Genomic DNA, 13,261 nt, shown 5'->3' with positions numbered 1-13,261 from the left:
CTTGGGTATAGTTGTATTTAATGCCACACATGTTCCATCTGTGTTGAAACAATCAGACTAAAACTCCATTCATGCAGAATTCTGATGAAGTTGTGCGACGATTATATTTCACTGTAACACACAAACAAAAAAGCTAAAACATGAACTTTTCAAGCCTTTTGAACATAAAAAACCCCCACGTTTTTAACTGCTCTTGGCTCATGAACTTTTACATCACTGAACAAAAAAAAATGCAAGAAACATCACTGATCTAAGAACTGTTCCTCACCATATTGAAAAGATTATACATTCTGATTGCAAACATATTCCCAGCAGGTTTTTGTTGAGTGAATTAGTCAGTCAATCAGCAAGGCTGTATACAGCTGTATCATGTTGAAAGAGGGTCAAAACTACGAAACATCTGGACAATTAAGTGCTCTCCAGGCTTTTGAACAACAATCATGTGACTTTGGCGTGGAGAGGTCTGTGCCATCTGACTTGTCACATTTGTCTGAGGGTTCCATCTGGACAAAAAGAAATTACAGAAAAACATGATTATGTTGCATACAGTGCATGGGAATATGTAATCAGTGTAGGACGCCCTGATGTTGGCCTCAGTGCTTATGATTTTCTGAAAAATCCATCAGAAATAGTCCAAGCTTTCAGGTATTTTTAGAGTGGGAATATGATTGCAGAAGGCAGTTTGGAAAGCTAAGTAGAAAAGGAGAAGATGGACTTTGGAACAAACAAGGACTTGGTCAAGAACATACCAGAAGTTTGCTGAAGATCTACAAAACACCTCAGCTTTTGTTTGTATGAAACATGTGCTTTTCTCATGTTTTGACTATCCATGGAAAGTTAGAGAGATGTCTTCACATTCCTCTAATGAAAGGTGTAATGTCTGAGGGGACAACAATGGGGAAGATTGTTGTTTTGTCGGTGAACCTTGTGTGCTGAAATGGAGCCAAATTTTGTAATGTTAGTTTTGTTAGATGTTGCTGTTGTCCCCGGTTTCATATGAGTAGAGGAAAAGTCCACTAGCAGCTAGGCTAATATATACAATGTAAAATGCCATGGGTTTGTGCTTAAAACATTAGCACGTTGTATTTGTGGGGAAAATGTGTCCAGCAAAAGACAAGTGCTATGTCTGTGAATGCTGCGAGTTATAGTGAAGCCGATTTGTATAAAGTTACTATTAAGCCATGTTTAATGTGTGTGTTTTGAATCAACTAAACGTGTTTAGGAAGTGTAACTGCAGAGTGACACAGACACACCACTGCACAAGTATAATGCTTTCAAAGCATAGGCCACATGCGTAGGCTACGACGCAGATTCTGCATTGAGCTGACGCACAAGTATAAATTTTGCTTAAGGCAGAGTAGGGCGGCTCATGCTTTGCTAACCTGGGAAATGCAAACGCAAGAACCCGAGGGTGGGTGCTATGCTTCAGTGACAACATTGTCCTGATATCAGCAGTAACCACCATATGAGCATAGTGCAGAACAGCAGCAAGGAGCTAGCCAGTGGGTTACACACACACACACACACACACACACACACACACACACACAAAGCGTGACTTCATTCTCAGCTCAGGACGCCATCACTCCATTATATTTTTACATAGCAGATAGTGATTTTCTGTGATATTACTGCTCTGAATGTTGCATACAGAGTCTTTCCACAAAATGTTCATCATAGCGGAGTATTTTTACATACTTTAAAACATGTCTGGATGGGAACTGACTGATTATATTCTGTATTAATACTCATATTGTGTCTTAATCAAACCCATGCAGGGTTCCCTATCACAGCACATACCAACTCTGTCCTTGAACCTTTTGAAATGAGTTTGATTTCCTACCAGACGACAAACGGCCCACATGAGGAAATGGAGTTTGCCGCGACAGACACGTTAAAATGCCGTATCGGCCTGTTCCATTTAAAAGTCCATGTACTGTCTGCGGCTCATAGCCTTGGGCCACGTCAGTCCCTCCCTCCTCACTGCCTTTCCTGTCTATGCCCCTGCCACTCTTTGATTCAGCTCAGCTGTAATAACAATAAATCAGGGGTTTACAGGTTGTTTAGGGCGGAGGGGAAGGAGGGAGGAGTGGAACTTTATTTCATTTAACCTTCATTTTGTTCTCCTTTTCAAGGGACCAGAAGACTGAAAAAATAAACGTCAATGAACATAGGCAAATTATACAGTAAAAACACAATCATAAATCTTTGAAATATAAAAATATACATAAGCAAAAGTAAAGTTACAGGAAGGACAAGCAGAGTCTGGAAGTAGGAGCGGGAAACAAGGGACGTTATCGTCCCAGACGAGGGTGTGGTTTTATTGGAGGAGAATAACACACTTAACAGAAACTTATCCTGAAGGAACTTCCTTAGAGTTTTTACAGCCCCATAGGTAAAAAATGACCGCAATATAACCTGCAAGGTGTTAAAAGGGTTGATGATCGATACCAGTGACTCAACTATTGTGTTGGCAAGCGTTGACATTTATGACTTTGGAAAATCACGTTCCAGGTTGTGTTTAGCTGTGTGTGTGTGTGTGTGTGTGTGTGTGTGTGTGATTTATTCAAGTAAAAACTAATTCCTTTGGCCTTTCATGACTCGGTTCCCCTTCATTACAACTGGATGCCCCCATTTTTCTACTTCCGGATACCCCTGGACCAAGGAAGGTGCTCCAGAACTGATTTTGGTTTGCCTCAAATTGGTGGTTCTGGTAAAGCTAGTTGAATCCAATAGGCAACCTCCAGGACTGAAAATGGAGCCAACATGGAAATGCCAAAAACTGCAGTTCCTCTACTGACCACTTGAGGCTGGCTCCAAAAGTGAGTCAATCCCCACAGACCCTCATGTTAAAATACCCAACTTTATAGTAGAAATAAACATATTTACAGCCTGGTACAAAAAAAATAAGATAATTTCCCAGTTTATGACAACTGTACGGGGGTGAATTTTTGTATAACTTGGCTTGTCTGTCACATCCACCCCTTGCTCCTTTACAGCACCAGCCTCCCTCCCAAATATGGCACTTCTGGCTAAAAAAAACGGAAGATGGTAATGGCCAAAATGCCAAACTCGAGGCCACAAACCAATTGGTGGCATCATGGTAGCTACATCATACTGTTCATGGTTGAATCAACAGAATGTGCACTTTCACATCCCATGGTCTTGTGCAAGTACGTCTATTGTTTTAAAGGGCCAAACATGTACCAGTAGCATTTTGAATTGCATCAAATTGCTCTGCAGTGTTGCCAACTTTACCAATATTTAACTACGTTTCAGACCCCTCTAGCGACTCTTTTTCAAAAAAGTGACTAACGACAAATCTAGCGACTTTTTCTGATGTTAGTGGAGACTTCTGGAGACTCTGTCGTGAGAGCACGTATCGTTTCTATTATTCTCAACGAACAGCGGATGCTGCCATGGGCCCCTCCCTCGCCCCAAAGCATTCACAGGCAGCCCAGTCCTCCCTCCCAGCAGCAGTCAGAGCAGGAGATGTTAACCCCTCCACGTCCAGACTACAAGCGCATGCGCGGAACCGCTGCTGGCTGATCCCAACCTGGCTTACAGTCAGGGCAGGTCAGGGCAAATGTAAAATTTTCTTTGTCTAATATAAATCACTGAAAGAAAGTTCATTTGTAGTTATTCATATATATTCAGGGTGTGTTTTACTCAGTTTTTCTCTCTCCCACGACGTTATTCCTCTCTCCTACAGCAGCCATTACAATTACATGCATATGGACAATTATGCAAATTAGGCGATGGTTTGATTTAGAGACTTCTAGCGACTTTTAGGACAGCCAATAGCTACTTTTCTTACAGAGGGGTTGGCAACACTATTGCTCTGACGTGTGTCAAATTGCTTTGACGTCCCTATTCTGACCTTGCTCTGACGTTGGAGTTTTAAATGAAGATACAGTGACCAAAGACATAGAGGAGAGAAGGAGAGGCAGAGAGGAAGAAGTACACAGTAGTGCACAACAGTTTTGGGTAACAACTAAAAACTGGCGTTAGCTCTGTTAGCGTAGCTCAAAATATTCTGAACAATCATACAGTTGTAATTTGCAGTACTAAATAAAAACAATTATCACTGCTGACAGCTATAGAGTGTGCCAGGGGTGATGTCAAAACCCGGAAGTTTAGCATCGCGCTGGTTCCCGGAAGAGAAAGTGAATGTGATTTTGCATTGCGTTTTGGATTATGTCAGAAAATAAGCTCTGTGGCTAACACAAGTTTATGATATTTACAGGTTTTGTTCAGCGAGATAATCTTCACATATGAACACTTTTCATACCGCATTTGAAGCTTAAATGCGATCACCAGAAGTAAAAAGCTAACATTAGGCTTTAACGGACTACATGACTACTCCACGGTCGCATGACTCTTGACGTCACCGTCACTAAGCTTTCAACTGGTTTCGGCCGCTTTATTTTAAAAACATTGTGTAATGGGGAAATCGGACTGTTTAAGCTAAATAAGAAGCTGTAATGGCGGACTGCCAGCACTCTCGCCTGTTCGGGGGTGATGATGTCTAATGTCCCCGACAGGGTTTGTAGCCGTATTGAGCAACTTGTTAGCAACCGCCTTTTTTACGACACGTAAAAGCTTCAAAATTCACAAGTAGGGTATTTACTGACATGTTTTATGTCGTAGAACAAAACCTGAAACTCGCTTAAGCTTTTGTTAACCACACACCTTATTTGAGGCATTTTACCAAAATCCCATTCAAAAAACGTATTGACTTTTAGACGAGAGAACCAGAAGTGCTAAAAGCGATAACAGAGTTCCGGGTTTACTGGCACACTCTATACTATACTGATCTTAACTATTGGTATGTCAAATGTCAGATACTAAAGATAAGAATAAAGATTCGACCCTTTCTTATCACAAGAAGCAACAGCTGACAACTGACGTTAGCTCTGTTAGCTTAGCTCAAAACATTCTTAACAATCATACGACTGCAATTTTGCAATGCTAAACAAAAACAGCTACCACTGCTGACAGCTATACTACTACAGATCTTAAACATTGGAATGTCAAATGTCAGATACTAAAAATAAGAACACAAGCCCAGTCCCTTGCTAGCTACGTTAGCATAACAAGCCCAACCCGTGTCATCTATCATGTTTGCTGACATCTGTTGTGCTTAAAAATGAACTTGCTACATAAACCGAACAACAGCAAATAATTAACAGGTTAAATTATGATTAGCTGTGCTAATTTAGAGAAAAAATAAAAGGTGAAATGAGATGACTGGTCTCTTTGGCTTTAATGTCCACCAAATGATGAAAGCAGCAGCGCCCAGCAGCTGCCCACCTGCCTTATATAAGGTTATAGGCTACTAAAATAAAAAAGGATGGAAATTAATGTGAAGTGTCTGTAAAGCATACAAACCTGTGCCTGCTGATTTATAAATAGCCACCTTTTCCTGAAATACTGCTGAGTCTTTGATGTTGGAATTTAGAATCTGATACCTGCAGTGCGCCGTAGGATCATAAATTGACACGGCAAAGGAAGCTTGTCAATTATCCCCTACTCTCAGTTTGGGCCTTGAAGGTGTAATTTGTCTCACTTTGACAGGTGCAACCATGCTAACACGAGAGATGTCAATCAAAGAGTGTGCAGACACTCAAGAGGTCTAATCAGCAAAATAAGTGAAATCACCTGTGTGGGTGTAACACAGGTGTGCAGAGCCTCAACTCACACTATATTTGACTTGTTTTTTCACTTCCTATGTAGTAATCACAGGTTAAAATGTCCTCTGTTGTCTCTTATTTTCAGATCTTCATGCTTATTCTGTCACTAACTTCACATGTATGCATACTACTACCTTTAATAATAATAGATTTTAGTTAGATAGCACTTTTCATGGTACTTAAAAATAAGTTAAGACGATAATAAAAACAGATCACACTAAAATATACATTAACCACACATTAAAAGCAGTTCTGAAAAGGTGAGTTTTGATTAGTGATAATATCCAAACTAAGTGTGTACTTATCCTTTTGTGTATCATTTTATTATCCCAAGGTCATATTGAGTAAAGACAAACAAATATGTCTAATTTTTTATGTTGTGCAAGCAAATACTGCTGCCAGATCTGGTGTTTACTTTGCAGTTATTGATTACAAATTTGTCCATACAAGGGTTGCAAATGATAAGCACTTTCCTTCAGCAATCAGTGGTAACATTCACGTTTTCTAATTAATGTTTTTATCTCAATCAAAGCTCACAGCAACATGTTGCATACTCTCTGACAGCATTGCATACCTATGAAATGATGCAGGGGCCTTGACATATGAAACACAACAATGCCTCGCTTAGCCTCTTTCACTCTCCAATGTCGGTACCATGCTCTTCCTCCAGACCCCAAGATGGCCGCCTTGTTATAAACAGTCATATTGTATCTTTTGTCAGTGAAATCTTTTAATTAAACATGCTTTCAAAATACACCTACTACTTCTACCGATAGTTAGAATGAAGTAGGAGACTGCCCATTGTTTATTTTCAAAACCAGATCTTTATTTGATTGATTGAATTTAATGTTTGATCAAATTCCTAACGACTGATTAACATATATATATCTTAAATTAACAATTACATTAATAAAAAGCTGTGTTTAAACTTCTGGTTGGTGGTCCACTAGGGGGCAGTGCATTCAAATGTGTCTGGCTGCTGCACAGTTACAGGAGATCAAGTGAAAAGGCCCACACTTACTACTTGAAGAAAGTGACATAACATCTACTCCAAAACACATGAGAATAACACGGGATAGAGAAAGTTTCTTTGTTTTCACCCTTCTTGTATGTATAATGAGGGTTGGATTTATGTATGTTTAGGTTGTAGCTGTCTGCCGTCAGACAGCCCTATTTATCTCACTGGAATCAGTGTGTACAGATTGCATCAAACTGTGCAGATTAAGGACATCGTGTCGTCTTTGCAAACAGATGCCCTGAACTGAACCTAACCTTCGTCACAGTGCAACACTGAACACTTAAATGGGCCACCCCTTCTCTAAGTGTGTGTGTGTGTGAGTGTGTCACGTTAGGGTGGAACACTCCCTGGGAATGTGTTGCAAATGCAGTCTGAGAATCTCCAGGAAATCACATCAAAGTTTCACACTTTTATAAACACTTTTACATCTCAGTGTGTATTAAACAGACAGACCCATCACTTTGAGCCTGGACCTGTTGTTCATGTCACAACAGAAAAAAAACTACAGGATCAAAACATCTCTCCTTCTCACCCGCTCCGTCTTGCCACAGACAGTTAAAAGTTTTACTCCTTCTCTTCTCACAGAATCCCAAAACAATTCACCCCATAAAACCCGGACTCAGTTTGCCATATGTGAAAATGTATGGCTCCCACGGGTGCCCTGAAGGAAAATTACTGGCCGCGAGACAGTGATAGAAGATCCTTGTTTTCTTGCGTTCCTCTGGAAAAAAAAAACGAGTGCATGTACTCAGTGGGACTGGATGAAGTTTTGATGTGGCTGGGTGGTGCTAGTCAGGCCTCGTTATCCACAGTGTCCTTCAGTCGGTAAAGCTGTCAGAACGGGGGGAACACACCACGCTGTTCCTGCCAATCAAGACTACATCTCTATATGGAAATAATCTTAAAAATGCTTTGTCCAACTGGGAAGTGGTTGCTTGAGAAAAAAAAATCAATATTTACTGTAGCATATAAAAGTTCTTTGGAAATCCATTAGGTTACATAATCATAGGGTGGAGGGAATATTGCAAACACTGCATGTTAAAGGAGTTAAGTGTCTAAATCATTATTGTAAATATTGCTACAGTGGCTGCATGCCAATTAGCAGCACTTGTCTAAATGTACGTACATGGCATGTATAATGTGTTTATCACAGCCCATGTGTTTATTTTCAATCTGTAGTCATGGTGTCTTTCTGGCTGGAATTTGTGTTAGGTCAATGTTAAACTTTTTTTCTGACTAATGACTTTATTATAGGATCAGTTTTAGCTCTGTTAGCTGCATCGTGGTCTTTTAAAAGCTCACACACAGCTCTGATTGTCAGGCCTCTTAATACCTCATGGTGGTAATTGTCCCTAATACGAGCCACCTTTGTAGCAGTAATTAGGTTCCTCCAGTGTAAAAGTCCCGAGCCACTTAATGACATTACAAGTGTAGTGTCCATACTTCACTTCTTGTTTGGTTCAAAAGTGTTTTTAAAATTCAACGAAGGACAGAGAAGAAGAAGAAGAAGAAGAAGAAGAATATGTGTAATTCTTGTTTAATTGTTGCATTTTCTGTGAAATTTGTCACCCAGCCCAAGGCGACTGCACATCAGTGACTCTGTTTGTCCTGCTCTGCTTAATCATTTCAGTTAGTATGTTAGACGTGAATCGAGTCGCTTCCCCTTAGGGCAGTGGGTTCATATAAGGAAAAGATCATTTAATTCCACACTTTGTTGCAACATTGTTTTTACCATATACAGTCTGAAACCATACTGTAACTATTATACTATCACAAAAAATACAAGAAACAAGAAGTAAAGGCTGCAGTCATGTTATGTCTATGTTACACTAGAAGACTTAAAAAAAGACTCTAAAAAGCCTAAAGTCTGACACCCTCTCACATCTAAAGATTTTTTGTCACACATTATTAGACTGGGGTCTAAAACTTTAACTAGATTCCTTTTGAGACTATTTTTTCATCTTTCTCCTGATGGAAAATATTACACCAAACTCCCTTTAAGAAGACGATATTAACAATTCCTTACATGTCCGCAAAACTCTAGAAACACCGAATAAAGGTATCATATCTTGACGGTATTCTCATCAATTCAGCATCAATATAACCCATAAAGATAAACTGTATTTGTTTACAAATGTTACATTTTGGATTTTGTCGCCTCAACTCCCTACCAGCCTCTGTTGGTCAGCTGTGTTATTTTAGTGAAAGGAGGCCGTGGGAATGACAGGCGAACGAAAATCAAGAATTCTCACTAAAATAAGAGCTGGTTGGTGGATCCGATACAGTCCAAACACCCACTCTCGTTCACTCCACAGCTCCACCAATTCCTCCTCTTTTCCACAGAACAAGAAGTTACAAATAAGACAAATGCTGTTCAGCGGCCCTCGCTGTTGACTTTACGCATCCTTGCTGTGGCCATGTCTGCTACTAAGCAGGAAATGTCTACTGTTAGGTAACTGTTCCATGGCTTGTGTTCCGTTTCTACTTGATGCATGTCTACAAACTATGCGATAGTCCTGCCATCGTGAGGTCAACGGAAAAAATGCAGAGTCGACTTGTTTGGTTTACCAACATTGTGTGGCAGGCCACATATAGTATATTTTGAAAGACAAGATTGTTCCCATTGGTTGCTGACAGTGTTCACGTCAATGAACTTCAGTATTTGCATCAGCCAAGACTAAAAAACTTACGATAAAATTAAACATGTCTGATTTTGTTGGAACGACAAGACGAGTAACAGACTGACTTAAGATGGCTCAGACAGAGTTTTACGACCTTCTTACATCAAACGATGAAGATCACAGGAGCACCCACCAACCCTCCAGGTAAAACTGAAATGTTTTTATTCAGACATTAGAAATTTGTCTGCAACAGTGAAATCACTTGAAAAGTCGTTAAGTGTTATTTCCCCCATAACTTGGTGCAACAGTTTTCTCATCTGAAGTTGTAATCTCGCCATCGTATTCACAACAATGTAATAGAAACATAAATTCACAGTCTCAATAAAAACATGCACATCTGCATGTGTTCTACATTGTAAGAAATCACAAACACACCATTTATGATGTAACCACAGCAAACTTTAGTGAGCCAATAAAACTGAGCTGTAACGGATCACCATTGTCATCTGTTGTAAGAGTTTTGTCCTCTGTGAGGTCAAAGGTCACAGGAGAGATGGATGTGGTGGGTGTGGGTTGCACACACCATTGACAAGGATGTTTGTGCAGCGTGACTCATGGACTCATGGGACACTGACAATGTCAAGGATGTGTCAACAGTGACAATGTCAGATACAGCATATTGGGCAAGCTTCTCTCGCAATGACTGCTGAGGATAAATCAACACAAATAAACAACTTTGCTAATGAACAATAATAAGAAATAAGGAACAATAAGACAATCAAGTTGTGAGTTAGCATTTTAGCACTCGTCTCAAAGTCAGTGGGTTTACTGGATGGGCTTTTAGTTAGATGCCTAAAATAAGGTCTGTGGTTAACACAAGCTTAATAGACTTTCACGTTGTGTTTTACGACATTAAATACGTCAATAAATACCCCACTGTGAATTTTGAGGCTTTAAGGTGTCAAAAAAGGCGGTTGTAAGCGGCTAAGTAAGACATCAGAACATCCTCATAACGAACACTGCTATACAGCCTTGTTGTGGTACCAACGTTACGTCATGACCGCTGTGACGTTTGTTGATAATGTTAGCTTTTTACTTCTGGCAATTGCGTTTGCACTTCAAAAATTCATGAAAGTTGTGTTCATTTCTGAAGATGATCTTGCTGAGAAAACTGTGTATTATAAACTCTGTAAAAAAAAAAATGCAATGAAAAAATCCCATTGGCTTTTTGACGAAGGAACCGTGGCGATGCTAACTTCTGCGTCAGCCTATAAAAAAGCGAAATCCCTGCGGCACTGTATACGAGCAAACTTTATTTTCGTCTTGTGTTTGTACTGGGTCCTGGCAGGCTTTCGTTTTCCCTCTTTCAGTTTTTTTTTTGTTTTTTAGGGGGCGACAATTTGGGTGCCCTTCCTCTGGGTGGCGTCTTCAGCGGCTGACGGTGTTGCTAATGGGAGAATCTGCCTCCAGTGGCGTGAAGTAGTAACAACAGCCCCTAGTGCATGCTATCATGCAAGTATTGTCTTGACACAAATAGAGACTTGACACTGGGCGACATCACCATACATATTACCCAGCAATCATCAGTGCATATCTGACAAAATATCAAAGAAAGTAAGAAAGTAATAATTAAATAGTTTTCATAGTATATTTATAGATTTTATAGCTAATATAGAAAAAGGATTACATTTTGTTTTAAATAGCTACTGACCATTTCTAAAAATAAAAATAAAGATAGAAAAAGAAAACCATGATGTAGATGGGTTTGCCTTTTTGAAGACATATATGAAATGGCACTGTGTTTAAATTCATAATATCCCTTTTTCATAATTTATCTTTGAACACAGGTATATTTCCAAGGCGGCAATCTGAATCACATGCAAGGGCCTGCTCTCTCTACAGGCCCCTCCACCCAGGGGCCCCAGTGCAGTCCCACTGCCTGCACTGTCTATATTTATGCCCCTGTCTGTCCTCACTGACTGTGCTTCTACTACTACTAAACTATCGGGATAGAAAAACAACATGTTTTCATTGCAACATTTGACCACATCTGTCAACTGTCAGCTGTGTACATGCGCAACCGAAGCTTATACGTGTTAATTAAAGGCTTTATCTTGACTCCGTAAGGGACTTAATGGCAACTTAAGTATTTTTGTTGTCATTATTGCTGTTTTGTTTAGCTCATTTGCAAACAATGTCTTTACACCACAGCTGCAAATCCCAGGCTTCGATTTTGCTCTCTAGTGGAAAATGTGAGCGTCCAGAATGATGGGAAACTTTTACTACACCAACATGTAAACTTTGAAGAAACTAATTGTGTGTCATTATGCCTGCTACATTTCTCTGTGTTTATTTAACTGCAAGCAAACCCAAAAGGCTCGACTCTAATTGTGTGGTTGGTTTATTTTATTTGTATAGAGCAGCGCTATGTTCCTCCAAGCTTTGGATTATGTTCTGTGATATCTCCCAATGCGCCACCATGTGCACGAACTACTTGCATGTCTCTGTGCAAAACATTTGGATCGCAAAGTGTTTTTTTTTTTTCCTTTAAAGCAAACCCAATAATACCCTCACCCGCCATAAAATCCTGGTTTAACATTTGATCTGAGTGGTAATATGTACTGCCACATTCATGTTTATAATATAGGTCAGTCCATATTGCTTTTTAACATCTGCCAAGCGCTTCAAGTTGTTCAGCTGGCTTGTTGTGACCAAGCTGAGCCATTAAAGTGAAATGGTCCGTGTATCAACATGTAGGCCGCAAACATGCATGCAAGAACATATACACACATTACCTGCGTCTGTTTTCTGTCATGCAGGGGCTGACATAATGACAGCAAATGTGCTGCAGTTTGGGATGAGCGCTGAAAGGCAGACATGTCTCTTTTTATCTAACCGAGAGAGGGGCGATGTGGCAAACCTGGATTTCATAAGCGGCCCCGCTCTCTGACTCAGACCGTTAGTGTGTGGTAAGGCTGCGTGTCTGTTGGGAAGAGACAGAAAGAGGAGTGATCCTGTGGTGTGACCAGCAAGCGGAGCATGGAGGAGAACCCGTTGACCTCAACATCCCTCGTCTTCTTTTTCGCGCTCCTGCCATTTCTCCCACCGCACGTCTATCATGTACCCACTTTTAATAATAGGCCAGAGCATGTGAGTCATGTGTTAGAGGCAGCCGTGCAGGATGTGTGTGCGTGTGGCATCGATCAGGTGATGTAGAAAGGGCCGGTCAGGACAAGTTGAATGATGCAATCGCTCCACACACTTCTCGTCTCTTTTTTGGCTTTTCTTGTCCATCTTTTTGACACTTTTCTGTCATTTGTTGCTTTGCTACCAGCTGTAAGGTAGCTCACATCCCTCTCATCTAATAAATCTACATTTTGCTGCAAGGGACTCTACCTAAAACCAACTGCTGAAATCTTTCACATGATCTACGCTCACTAGGGTTTTACAGTTTTAGATGCCGTGAGTGTGTTTGTGTATCGGGGGTCTGAGCTTGACAGTTATAGTTCCTCATTATTCAGACCTCAGCAGTGGTTTCACAGCCCTGTGCGGTTTGCTACACCAGACAGCAGTTATCAACAGTCTATCTTTCTCAGTGTCACACGTCGCCCCCACCCCCTGTCGTGCAGCCTACTCAAGATGCAAACAAGTGTAAACATGTCAGCAAGTGTTGTCTTGGATATTATGCATTTAATGTGAAATATTTGGTGATGTGTGGTTTTCGTTTTCATCACAGCCCACAGATAGCAGCTTGTAAACTACAGAATTCAAATGTCAAGGTTTCAGTTTAAGTAAGAACGGTTGGTTATCAGTTCACTGGGCAACGTAGGTTATTTGCTGCATAAATCCGTCACAGCTGTGCTTAGTCACTCACTGTCCCTGTCCTGTGTGTAAATCATTAATGCCTGTCTTTGCATGTCCAAATTTCA

This window comes from Epinephelus fuscoguttatus, linkage group LG22 (genome assembly GCF_011397635.1).
Source record: "Epinephelus fuscoguttatus linkage group LG22, E.fuscoguttatus.final_Chr_v1".
NCBI lineage: Eukaryota > Metazoa > Chordata > Actinopteri > Perciformes > Serranidae > Epinephelus > Epinephelus fuscoguttatus.
The sequence above is the reverse complement of the archived record's forward strand: the minus strand, read 5'-3'. Positions refer to the sequence as shown.